Genomic DNA, 13,318 nt, shown 5'->3' with positions numbered 1-13,318 from the left:
AGTTGGATATCTTGAGCACATCGAGTACCTAGCTTATACTGACGTGGGAAAGGACTGAATTAGCCATATACTATTGTCGGTTTGGTCAGTCGATAGAGGATCGATGTATCTTATTCCATGGGTACTTTAATTTTAGACTGTATGTACCTAATGGGATAACTTAGAAGGTGGCATAGGATTTGTGTGGTAGATTGGATTAAATATGCTGATTCTGCATATCTATGTAGTGTGTACAGGCGATTATTACGGGTTGTAGGAGCGTTTTGATGGACGATCTAATTGTATGTAGTGGGTGCATACTTTTCCAGTTATGATTGTTGTGGGTTTCTAGTAGATTATACCCGAGTGGTCTGGTTGGTTTATTGAAGATATCTTATCGATTTAATCTGAGTTGTGATATGAGCAGATGTGTTTGGTGTGGTATCTGAGGTATATTGTTGCTTATGTTTGATATGTGAGTGCACCTGGGTTTAGTATGCTTTATTGGAAGTTGATGTTGATTATACTCTTGGCATAGGCGGATATATGTCATGTGAGTGTTGTTTGAGGTGTATTGTCGAATATACCTACGATGATTATGCACACGGGTTCGATATGTAATGTTGAGGGTATTACACTGATTTTTACCTGTGTTATGAGTATGTTGGTGTGTACTAATTGGAGGATTATGTCGATCATACATGTGTTGAGTGTGCCAGGTGTATGGTGGGTAGTATCATGATGATTCTACCTATGTTGAATGTAGAATGCTTGGTGTCTACATTATGTTATTGTTTGTATTACCCTGTCAACTACTTCTCCTATTAGTAGGTGACTGACCCACTAGGATGATGATAGAGTTGACTATGGATTTGATTTGCTTACTAGGTTGCTATACCCTAGGCTAACCACAGTGATCGGTGGTAGAGAGATTTCGTGCAGTCTCAAACTGGATAGTTAGGTGCTTGGGCACTTATGTATTGTTGTGGTAGAGAGTAGCTCCCACATGTTATGGATCGTTTGTGGTAGAGCATAGCTTCCACATATTCTGGATTCCCACATATTTAGGGATTGTTTTGTAGTGGAGCGTTGCTCCTACATATTGCAGATTGTTTGTAGCGGAGCATTGCTCCCATATTTATTATGGATACATATTTTGGATTATTTGTGGTGGAGCGTTGCTCCCACATATGGAGGATTTCTTGTGGTAGAGCGTTGCTCCCACATATGTGGTATTTCGTGTGATAGAGCATTGCTCTCACACTGGAGGTTCTATTCTTTGGTGATTATATATCGTTGGTGATTAGATCTGTTTATTGTTGGGGATCTTATTGTTAGGAATGTCTGTGATACGGACATTATGTGTCTTGGTTTTACCATTAGTGCTTGCGGTACCCTAGATGTTATCATGGACTCGATGATTTGGGTATCCCTAGAATGTTTGGATCGGTTTCCATTGTCTTTGTTGACGATGTTGTGATCTATTTCAGATCCGCGGTGAGTCACGTACACCACCTTTGCTTAGATCTAGAGATGTTTCGACGAGAACATCTATATGTGATGATCAGTAGTGCTTATTTGGATTGTCTTATGTGATGATGATTAGGACATGCGATCACCAGTAGGAGTATACCGTGGTTCCACAGGAGATCGAGGTTGCTACCGTTGGGAGTAGACGGAGTTGATATAAGAGGTTCACAACTTCCTTTGTTTGGCTCGATATTTCCGGAGATACGTTGAGGGTTTCTCACGGATTGCTATGCTACTTACATGCCTGATCAGGAAAGGCGTGAAGTTCACTTGGACTGAGGTTTGCAAGACCAGCTTTTAGGAGCTGAAGCGGAGTTTAGTGTCGGCTCCGATTTTTGGTTTTACCTTCTGGAGAGGACGAATTCGTGCTCTATACCGACGCATCTCTACCAGGTTTGGACGTTGTTTTGATGCAGCACGATAGAGTAGTCTCCTATGCTTCTCGTCGGTTGAAGAAGTATGAGAAGAACTACCCTGTACATGATCTGGAGCTAGTCGCCATTATTTTTGCCATGAAGATTTGGCGACATTATTTATATGACGTTACATTTGAGATTCTCACTGACCATAAGAGTCTCAAATATCTGTTTTACTTAGAAGGAACCTAATCTCCGACAGAGGAGATGGATGGAGTTCCTGAAGGATTTTGATTGTACCATTAGCTATCACCTAGGAAAAGCTAATGTGGTTGTCGACACACTTAGCCGGAAGTCTAGAGTGACTTTGTCTTGCCACCGAGTTATGGTCACAGACTGGTTACCATGGTTGCTCAGTCGTCGATCAGGACGAGGATCCGAGAGCCCTAGGCTGTATTTGCGGGTTATTTGCAGCCAGATAGCTTCCGGATAGCAGACCGAGTTCACACGAGACGAGGAGGGTATTATATACTTCCGAGGTAGATTATGCGTACCTCAGTCTCATCCGGTCTTATAAGAGTTACTTCCGGAGGCTCATCGCTCATGATTTGCTGTCCACCCAGGCGGTACCCGTGTGTACCAAGATTTGAGGTGTTTCTATTGGTGGAATGACATGAAGGAAGACATCGCGGATTTTGTAGCTAAATGTCTCATCTGTCAGCAAGTGAAAGCCGAGCATTAGAGATCTGCCGGCTTACTTCAGCAGATTTCTATTCCTGAGTGGAAATGAGAACATATTACTAAGGACTTTGTGGTGAGTTTGTCGAGGATATAACGAGACCAAGACGCGATTTGGGTAATCGTTGATCAATTAACCAAATCCGCACACTTTTTAGCGATCCGGAAGACTGATTTCCTAGATCGATTGGTAGATCTGTTTTGCCGGGAGATCATCAGGTCACATGGTGTCCCGTTGACTATTATTTCGGATAGAGGCCCCTGTTTCACGTCTCGTTTCTGGCAGAATCTACAGCAGCCTTTAGGCACTGAGCTCTGTTACAGTACAATTTTCCATCCGCAGACAGATGGACAGTCAGAGCGGACCTTTCAGACTCTAGAGGATTTGCTGAGATCGTGTGTGTTGGATTTTGGAGGCAGTTGGGAGGACCATCTGCCATTTGTAGAGTTCGCCTACAACGACAGCTTTCTTTTGGCTATCCGGATGGCACCGTTTGAAGCGTTGTAATGTAGGTCTTATAGGGCACCCACCCTCTGGGATGAGGTTGGGGAGACCCAATTGATGGGACCTCATAGAGCTCAGCAGAACGAAGAGTTGGTCCGTATTATCAGACGGATGATGTTAGAGGCACAGGATCGCAAGAAATGTTATGCTGATCGAAGATGCAGACCCCTAGCGTTCTCTATTGGCGACCATGTATTTCTGCGAATTTCACCCACAAAAGGAGCGAAGAGATTTGACTTCAGAGGTAAGCTAGCTCCGCGATACATTGGACCTTTCCAGATCTCGGAAGGGATTGGAGTGGTAGTTTACCGGTTGGCACCACCATCGTTCCTGGCAGGAGTTCATGACGTATTTCAGGTATCTATGCTGAGGAGATACATAGCAGACCCAGCTCACGTGTTGTCTGATATCTCAGTTCCTATTCATCCTGACGTCACTTATGAAGAGATTCCGGTACGGATTCTAGACGGGAAAGAGCGTCAGTTGTGGAACAAGACTATCCGGCTGGTTAACGTCGGATGACAGCATCATTCGGACGAGGAGGCTACCTGGGAGCTCGAGGATACTAGCCGAGCTCGATATTCCACATTTTCACTTGAGGTGTGTGAGTTATGGTTCCGTTCAGCATTTATACTGTTTAGCTTTTGCTAGTACTTGCTGATGGTGGATAAAGAAATTTAGGGACCAAATTTTTATTAGTGGGGGAGAATGTAAAATATCGGAAAAAAAGGCCAATAATAATAAGGGAATTTTCTGGAATTTTTGGAAATTTTTTGGGAATTTTTCATAGTTCGTATGGACGAGTTTACGGGGATGAAAACTGGGCCCCGGGGAAAGCCTGTTTAGGCTACCCATTTAAGCGAGGAAATATTTATTTTCTTAATTTCCTTTTATATTTTGTTTTCATTTTCTCTCTTTACCTTCGTTTCTTATTTTGACCCGTGCCCTAAGCCTTGCTCGATCCCTCTCCTCCTTCCCCCTCTCGCGCGGCGCGGGTTCTTCTTCCTCATCCCCAACCGAAGCGCTGCCGCCGCCGCTGCTCGTGATGTTTCCTCTTCCCCACGTACAATAGCATTGGCGAAGGAGATGAATCCTTTCTCTACCCGACTCCTCCTCTGTACCTCGCGCATGCGAATCCTTGTGATCGGTGATTCTTCTCTCTGTCTCTCTCGGTGTCGCCGGTGAGGAGTCGGTCTTGGAGCCTTGAAGGGGGAAAAGCTTGTTCATTTCTATGGTCTCCTTGCCTCTTCCCTCTGCCGGTGCCCTAGTTTCCACTGCAACCAGTGACTCATGCCCTAGCTCCGGGCTTCGTCCTCTCTTCACTGTCTTGGTCATGGAGAAGGTGCCAAGTGATGGATTCCAGTGGGTTGTTTGCTGTGGATTGTCCCTGTTGCCGATCACCACTTCTCCTTCTTGATCCGATGGATTCCAGCAGTACCTATTTAGTTGCAGTGTTACATTGAGGTGAGAAGTGTATAGAATTGGATTAGTACTAAATTAAATCCATTATTTTGTTGCTGCATTGAATTTGGTTATGGTTCTAAGAATTTAAGTGTTAATTGTGAATAGAGGATTGATTTATTTTCGGGATTGAGGTTGTTAATCTGTGCAGCTTGAGGTATGGTATAGTAAATTTTGATACATGATGTAGTAGGTCACATGATCAATTATAGGATTATGGGGTTAGTATCATGATTTGTTATGATGGATTGTTAATCAAATTGACATTGTGATTAATAGAAGAGTTATGATCGATGTCAAGGATCATTGGATTGATTATAAGATGTATAGTGTTTTGGAAAAAAAAATAAAGGATTAAAGAGTTATTTGATTAGGGTTTTCCCTAATTAGGTTAAGTTGAGATTTAGCTAGTTGTTTGCATATATAATTAGCTAAATTATAATCATGTGATTGATACAGGACTTTGGTTTGAGACGAGACGTTGGATTTGACTGGATTGGACCTGCGATTTGAGGCGGGTACCTCTTGACTTATCTTTTATGATATTGTCATTTGGATATGCATAGTATTTTATAACTACAAGCAATGAACATGTTTGCCTTTGGTATGTCACTGTTTGATATTCATAACATGATAGGTTTGTCGCCTGTAATGTATCCGTGCTTATGTCTCGTGATTTGTTGCCATGAGTATCTTAGTTTCTAGAGTGACATACCATGCTTTATTGAGGTTAGGGTTAGGCTCTGGATTTTTGTTTCTGGCATGTGTATCCAAATTATCTGATACTTAGGTTTTTATGCCATGCTTGGATTGTGTATTTCTATTGGTATATTGTATATGATTCATGTACCTAGATCTTGTGGCTTTGATCTGTGCATATTGTTGGTACATATGCTATGGAAGGGGGATATGTTTAGGATCTAGGTTGTTATACCTTAGAGGACCTGTATACCCTAGATCCGTGGATTTGACCTACTGATACTGTGGTACCCATATTATGTATATATGGATTTTTCTATGCTGATCAGGATATTCCATACTTATTATGTTCAGGACATAGGTTTTTGATATTCTATCTGACCTGTGTACTCTAGATCTTGGTATGTGACCATCGATTTTACCGTACTCATTTTATATATATGGATATGGTTATGTTGATCAGTTTTGTTATGCTTAGTGTCATGCATCATGATTGCATGCTGTGCGATTGTCGGCTCCACTATGGTTGAGCCCATCGCCAGTTACATGTACTGCACACACCACCACTTATGGATTATTGGTTTATCAGGCAGGGGTGTGGCGGTTCTGCTGTTGGCTCCGTGGGTCAGGTGACTCAGCGTGGTAGCCGGCAGACAGTTCCACTCTGTTTGGCTCCGCCGGCATTTAGTGTAGCAGCGTGGTAGCCGGCAGACGGTGGACTCTGTTTGGCTCCGTTGGTCAGGTGACTCAGCGTGGTAGCCGGCAGAGATACCTCCCCGTTATCGTGTACCGGGAGATGAGAGCATTGAGCTCCCCCATTTATGATTTGGGGTCAGGACAGGAGTACTCCGACAGTCCGTCACTCATCAGGAGCAGTGACGACAGAGTGCACGGTTGTCACAGCCCTACCCACTCGGTCTCGCCATTTGTGTGTGAGAGGACTGACTGGCGTCAGGGGTGACCAGGACGCATCATTAGCATCATATGCATTGATGTATTTATATTCTTGTGATTGTGTTTGCTGCATTTGGTTGTTGCATTTTGGTTGGATGCATACCTTTGACCTGCATACAGGATTATTGATACTTTCGGTTTGACGACCCTTTAGTTCAGGATAGGAGTTCCTGGTGAGTACAGCTTCCTTGGTTACTTTTCAGTTTTGTATATTTCCTATATATTATTCAGAAGTTGTATTCCATGTTTATTGCTGTTAGATATATCTTACTAGGCATGTCTATTGGTATTCGCTGAGTTGTTGAACTCACCCCCGTGGACACTATCTTTTCAGGTACCAGGTTATTTATGGTGTCGCTTGGAGCATCCTGTCTGCTGGTCCCCGCGTCACATCAGAAGACATATCGCTGCCTTTCTGTTGTTTTATCTTGGTATATGAAATTTCTGTATTTCGATTTATGTTCTGATTTTGTTTCCGGGTGTTATGTTGTTGGTTGTGTAAGCCTAGCCGGTTAGCAGTTTTGTGTTTGGTTGTATTTGGTTTCTATCAGTTTTGTTGTGTTTTGGTTTTGGTACAGCCGAGTGGGCTGCTTTACTTTTAACTGCGTGGTTGTGTCAGCCAGAGGCTGAATTTGATATTAACTGCGTGGTGTTTGTTTTCTTTTATAGTTATGATTCCAGCCGCATGTGGCTGAGGTATATTATGCCTGTAGAAGTGCTTCAGATTGTCACCCGTATAGGGGAGGTGCTGTCGAAATTTCTTTGGACAGAGACTCCCTCGGGGCGTGACAACTTTTCCACTGCATATTTACTTTGAGTTTTCCTAAATAAAAGAATTAGCCATGAGCGTTATTCACCCCCCTCTAGCGCTTTATGATCCTATAAGAATTAGTTATGTAAGTATCCCGAGTTAGTTTTGATGTGATCAACCAAGTTAAGGTAGATCATGTGTATTTAATCCGTGTCTAAGTGTGCAGAAACTTAGAAACACAAGAAGTCGAGTGAAAAATATAGCTAGTAAGAAGGATGGCACAGGAAGGGAGTCGACGGGCTCAGTGCATACGAGGGACGAGGTACTGTCGAAGAGTACACTAGCGGACGAGAAGGATGTGCACAACGTTAGAGGGATGAGAAGACGGGAGGAAGCCTGCTCGAGGAGAAGGCCAAAGTTAGGTTCAAGTGAGCTCAACTCTAGAAGGTCAGAGTATCACCCAAGAGACCGGAGACGAAGCCAGTGACCGGAGAAGGCGCCAAATAGTAAGCACGAGGATGACTGATCTGGGCGCTCGGACTGTCCAGGCTCTTGGACAAGATTATTAGGGCACTCGAACCTCCAATGTGATGAAAGGGTGCCTAGTCACTGTAGATCACGTTTGGGCCCACATCAGTACCAGTCCGAGCACCTGGACATGGTCCAGGCGCTCGGTTGCAAACCAAGTAAACTCAGAGTTTTCTCTTACTTTTTATGTCATTATTTTTTATTAACTAATGTGTGTTTGTCTTTGGTAAATAAAAAGCAAAAGGAAGTGTTTTATTTTATTTCAGGATAATTCACCCTCCTCTTGCCAGCTACATGAGACCAACAATTGGTATCAGAGTTCGACTTCCTCAAAATAACTAACTGCCAACTGAAGCAACAAGATGACCGGGGCTAGCATCTATCCACCAATGTTCGAGAGGGAGTTCACATTTTGGAAACGTCGAATGGAGGTATACTTTAAAACCAATTTCGATATTTTACTAATGATTAAGTATGGTTTTGAAATGCCTAAAAGCGAAGAAGGAAAAGAACTTGAGGAGCATCAATAGACTAAAAAGCAGCGCAATGATTTCATGGCTAATGGTAAGGCTGAGTTCCACTTTCTGAACTGCCTGCTCAGGAACTTGATAGAATTGGCACCTACAAATGTGCAAAAGAACTTTGAAAAAAAGTTCTTGAAGCTCTGTAAAGAACCAAAACATGTTGAATCCAACTCTTTGATAGATATCGAGTCGTCATCAGAAGAATCTAAGACCAAGGAAATTGTCGGAACAACATATACAGCCGAATACCTACCTGAATATAAACAAAGTTCATCCAAGATGAGCATCGATGAAGGGTGAGAGTCTTTGGAAGAAAGCAGTGATAAAGGGAGAGCATCGGACAATGAAATCATAACGGTAAATAACGTACGTTTTCAATCTCCTGAAGAATTATTTGAGTTCATTATATTAAAATACTTTCTAAAATTATGGTTAATTTAGAAAAAGAAAGCTCAAAATTTAAATTAACCTTAGCAAATGTATGCAGATTAGAAGATTTTTGATAATTTAAAAATAAAAAATAAAAAATAAAAAATTGAAAGCACAAATAGACAAATTAAAAAAAGATTATGCATGCTCGAATATTCTTCGAAATTTAAAATTTAAGAATTATGGTAACCTTAGTTAGTATTTTAGATACCATAAGAGCTAAATTAAAAAATAGATAGAAAATTAATTTTCAGAAAATATTTGACTAATCCTGAAGGAAATAACTTATTTTGGATATCAAAATCATACTTAGCTCAATAAATTAATTTTTATGCTTTAATTTGCTTGATTTACTCTTTTTGGTAATTATTTCTTTAACTTTCTGGTTATATCTTCTGCTCAAAATTTTATCTATGCAAAATGGAAATATAATCTACTAAAAGAAATTTTTTTGAATATTTTTATTGCTATATTAATTTTTGAATTTCTCAAGAAAAATTAACTTTTTTAAAATTAAAATAATTTTACATATTTATTTTTGAAAAAATTTATTTTTCTGTGATCAAATATTATGTTCTCTTTCAAAAATTTTTTTGACCCGTTAAATAATATTCTATGATTTTTTTTTATCAAAATGTTAATTTTTAATATTAAAATTCTCAAAAAAAATCTTAAAAATTTAATTTTTCTACCATTATACATAGTGTTAATTTTTCTACCATAATATTGAAAATTATTTTTAAAAAATATTAGTTTACTGTTAATTCTGTTCATAGACCCTTAGAAAATTTTTCTAAATTTTTATAACTATGTTTCATATTTTTTTCCTATTTATTAATATGATCAAAGGGGGAGAATGTGAAATATGTTAAGGGAAAGTTTTTTTTGTACTTAATTGTAAATTCTTGTTATAACAAATTCACTTACTTAGTACAAATTATTTTATTTTGGGTTAACCCTAACTTAACTTGGGTTTAAGGACATCAAAAAAGGAGAAATTGTAAGTATCCCGAGTAAATTTTAATGAGGTCAACCAAGTTAAGATAGGTCCTGTGTATTTTATCCTTGTGGCTAAGTGTACACGAGCTTAGGAACACAAAAAGTCGAGTGGAAGAAACAGCTAGCGAGAATGATGATACAAGAAGGGAGCCGACGAGCTCAGTGTTTCCAAGGGACGAGGTGCTGCGGAAGAGTACACTAGCAGACACTACAAGAAAAAAGTCAAACAACAACGGTTTTTCACCGTTGTCGTAGGCCATTTTGAACTGTTGTTAAAGGCCGTGTTGTTAAAAGGGGTGGCCAAAGACAACAGTTTTTAACCGTTGTCTTTGAAGGCAAAGACAACATTTAGCAACGGTGAAAAACTGTTGTCTTTTCCTTCAAAGACAACAGTTTTTCACCGTTGTCTTTGAGCGTCTACCTTTAATAACAGGGTCTTCAACAACAGTTTTAAACTATCTACGACAACGGTGAAAAACCGTTGTCTTTTCTAGAAAAAAAAAATAAAAAAAATTAATACACAAATTTTCCAATATTATAAATCATTCAAAATACTAAATTTCAAAATAAAATTTAATATACAATTTTCTAACATTCAAAAATAATATTTATAATATTCTGAAGAAATTTCATAAGCAACCAACAAAATTTCATAAGCAACCAACAAAATGATAACACTATTAAAACAAAGCTAGAACAATATAACACAAGATTTTCTACTTAGATGTCGGTGAAGAGGAGGGATTGCAGCTCCTAGTGCTCCTTAATTTGTTAAAGTCTCTTCATTTTTTTAGCTTGTCGGCATTCTTCCCAATACTATTGAGGACACCTAAAAAGAGCAGAATGAAATTATACAATCCTGTGCACAAGAACTATGTAATTCTAAGTGGTGGATCATGTCTGTCACAAGTTCGCTACTAATTTTTTTGACCATTATGCACATATTGTAGACAAGCATGAAAATAAGCAGAACCATAAATATAAGCGAATAAAGGATACCTTTCAATCTTCAAAATCTTCTATTCTGGTTGGCCCGTCTCCTTTTCCTCTATTCTTTTGTTAACTCTGCCTCTTCTTTGATGTTTCCTTTTCCATGAAAAATCTCCTCAGGGGCAAGCATAGCCGCATCTGAGACGGCCAATGGAGCAACCTGCAAAACCATTGTATTTCAGTGACTCGAAACTGTTTTTATCATAAACTAAAAGACAACTCCAAAAGATATTTTTACCTCTTTCATTGCTAGAGCAGGTACATTGACTTGTATAGACATATCCTCAATAACCTACATCATAACTTATGGTCAATCAAGAAATAAATACTAAAAGAATTAAACACTTGATAAGCTTTATTGCTAACCGACTTTGTAAACGAAAGTCCAAGAATAAAAGGTTGTACAGATAATTACTTAACACTTCTGTTAGATAAAAAAATAGAAATTAATTCCATAAGTTTGCCTAAACATAATGCTAGAGCACCGAGAAATGCACTTCCTAAATGTTGTTAAATTGTAAAATGAGTGATTTTAGCAAATAAACCTACTCCAGACAAACTATATGTATTATCACACATTTTCAGTAAAAATCTTACAACAACTAGCACATTTAATTGCTCTGCTTGCACTATTGTACAGTCACAAAGAATATTCTTCATCAGGCTGAAATCTAACTTTAGAATATCTTAATCATTTTAGTAAGGACCGAAGAGTGAAGAGCATTAGTTGATCATTAGTTGTTTTTGTTGTGTCCAAAAACAATTGGACCAATCACACTGCAAAAATTGTTGTAGAATTTAATATTCATTGGCGTGCTTAGCCATTCAAGGACTTTAATGTTCCATGTTCATACAATAAAAACTTCTGGCATGATGAAATCAAATGTAAAGCAACAATATCTTTATGCCCTTCACAAGCCTAAAGCAACAAACAAGCAAACATATCATCCTTTGGCGCATACTCCATCTTACATTTTATAAGTATAAAGTTGGCAAATTAAGATATGACATACAACGATTGTACACACCAGAAGCTCTACTGATCTGACTAATCATGTCCACTTTATCAGCATCTCTACATGATGATGCATTTAATTAAATTCCAGATTCCACCCTAGTTCAGTAAATATTCTGAAACTTCCTACGTCCACATTATAAATTTTTCTTTCAACATTATAAAAACACTTTATAAATCTGACAACAGATACTTGGAGTAACTTGCACCAAAATACCACTGATTTTGATCAACAAGAATTCTGACAATAGCAGAAACTTCAACAAATAAATGGTTATATGAGTTAGAAAATACTAGCGCTCTACTGGATAAAAGTTTCAACAAGGAAAAGGGACATGAAAACACTAGACAGTGGATGCTATTATAAACACAATGTTCCAGATTGGGCCAAGGTTATAATGAGTAACAACTCCCTGTCCTACGTCTCTTCCAATCCACAAATGAATTTAGAAAATAACAACTCAACATGAGAAATCCTTTGCAATTTCCAAAAAAATTCAATTGTCAAGAAACAGCACTGCATAAGAGAAGAAACTTACCCAGGTTTAGAGTCGGTGGAACTTGTAGGAGTATTGGCCTTCGTCTAACCCATGCAAGAGAAGAGACAGAAATGTAAGTAAATAACGAGACATATTGTATCGATTTACAAGGACGAGTAAGAACGAAACAACACTCAACTGCAACGGCATTTGTGATCAAATTCCTTCCACTGAGCCTACCGGAGATCCTTCCATCGGATCTAACAACCAAGATGCTTCCTTTCGTTCCTGAGTGCCAAAGGAACAATCGTCATATCTTCAGATCCCAAATCAGTAATAGTTATCTGATTCGTAAAAGAGGCGAAAAAAAACCTGGAAGAGATCTTGCAGGGGATGCAAAGAGACGCCTGTGCGGATCAATATGATTTGAGAGGAACACTGCCGACTGGAGTGATGCCGCCATTTCCGAAGCGAATCAAACCCAGAGAGAGGAGAAAGAGGAAGACGAGGAGTAGGAGGAGGAGGAGGACGAGAAAGGTCGAGGCTTGAGGAGGAGGAGGCAGTGAAGATGGCTGAAAGTAGAGGCCGCGAGGAGGAGTTGGCGAGGCCCAAAGTTGAGGCGATGAAGAGGGCGACGAGGAAGGAGGCAGCGAAGAGGGTGGTGAGGAGGGAGGAGGCGAAGAGGGCGGTGAGGAGGGAGGCGGCGAAGAAGGCGATGAAGAGGGTGGTGAGGAGGGAGGCGACGAAGAGGGCGGTGAGGAGGAGTCGGCGAAGAGTAGGGTTTTGGGAAAGAGACAGAAAAAAACAAGGCGTAAAACAGACAAATGATGAAGGAGAAAAAGTGGCGAAAGAAAAAACAATTGCATTTAACAACACTTAATAGACAACGGTTTTTAAAAACCGTTGTCGTAATCCCAAAAAAGAGCACATAGACAACAGTTTTAAAAAACTATTGTCGTACCCTTTAAAAACCGTTGTTGTATCCCCAAAAAAACATAAATAGACAACGGTTTTTAAAAACCGTTGTCATAGGCCAAAAAAATTACTAAAAGACAACAGTTTTTGTTAAAACCGTTGTTAAAAGGCAAAAAGACAACGGTTTGGTATAAAACCGTTGTCGTTTGAGTGTTGTTGAATGACATTTTTCTTGTAGTGAGATGACAAGGATGTGCATGACGTTCGAGGGATGAGAAGCGTGGAGGAAGCCTACTTGAGGAGAAGGTTGAAGTTAGGTTCGGGTGAGCCCAACTCTAGAAGGTCGTAGCATCACCCAAGCGATTGGAGACGAAGCCAATGATCGGAGAAGGCACCGGACAGTAAGCACGAGCCCGTGTTAGTATTAGCCCTAGTACCAATTATAAGATTATTGTAAAGAGCTCAT

General features: G+C 39.6%; 1 long non-coding RNA gene across 1 annotated transcript; it reads right to left on the bottom strand.

Annotated features, from left to right (window-relative positions):
- Positions 1 to 12,021: 12,021 nt before the first annotated feature.
- On the bottom strand, positions 12,022 to 12,404 carry LOC122039775. The gene is made up of 3 exons (XR_006128377.1): positions 12,310 to 12,404; positions 12,137 to 12,225; positions 12,022 to 12,041 (listed from the first exon to the last, which is right to left on the bottom strand). It is a non-coding gene; the product is annotated as an uncharacterized LOC122039775 (long non-coding RNA).
- Between the last annotated feature and the right edge of the window lie 914 nt (positions 12,405 to 13,318).

Source organism: Zingiber officinale, chromosome 2A (assembly GCF_018446385.1).
Source record: "Zingiber officinale cultivar Zhangliang chromosome 2A, Zo_v1.1, whole genome shotgun sequence".
Taxonomy (NCBI): Eukaryota; Viridiplantae; Streptophyta; class Magnoliopsida; order Zingiberales; family Zingiberaceae; genus Zingiber; species Zingiber officinale.
Note: the sequence above shows the minus strand (reverse complement) of the source record. Positions and strands in the feature narration are given on the sequence as shown.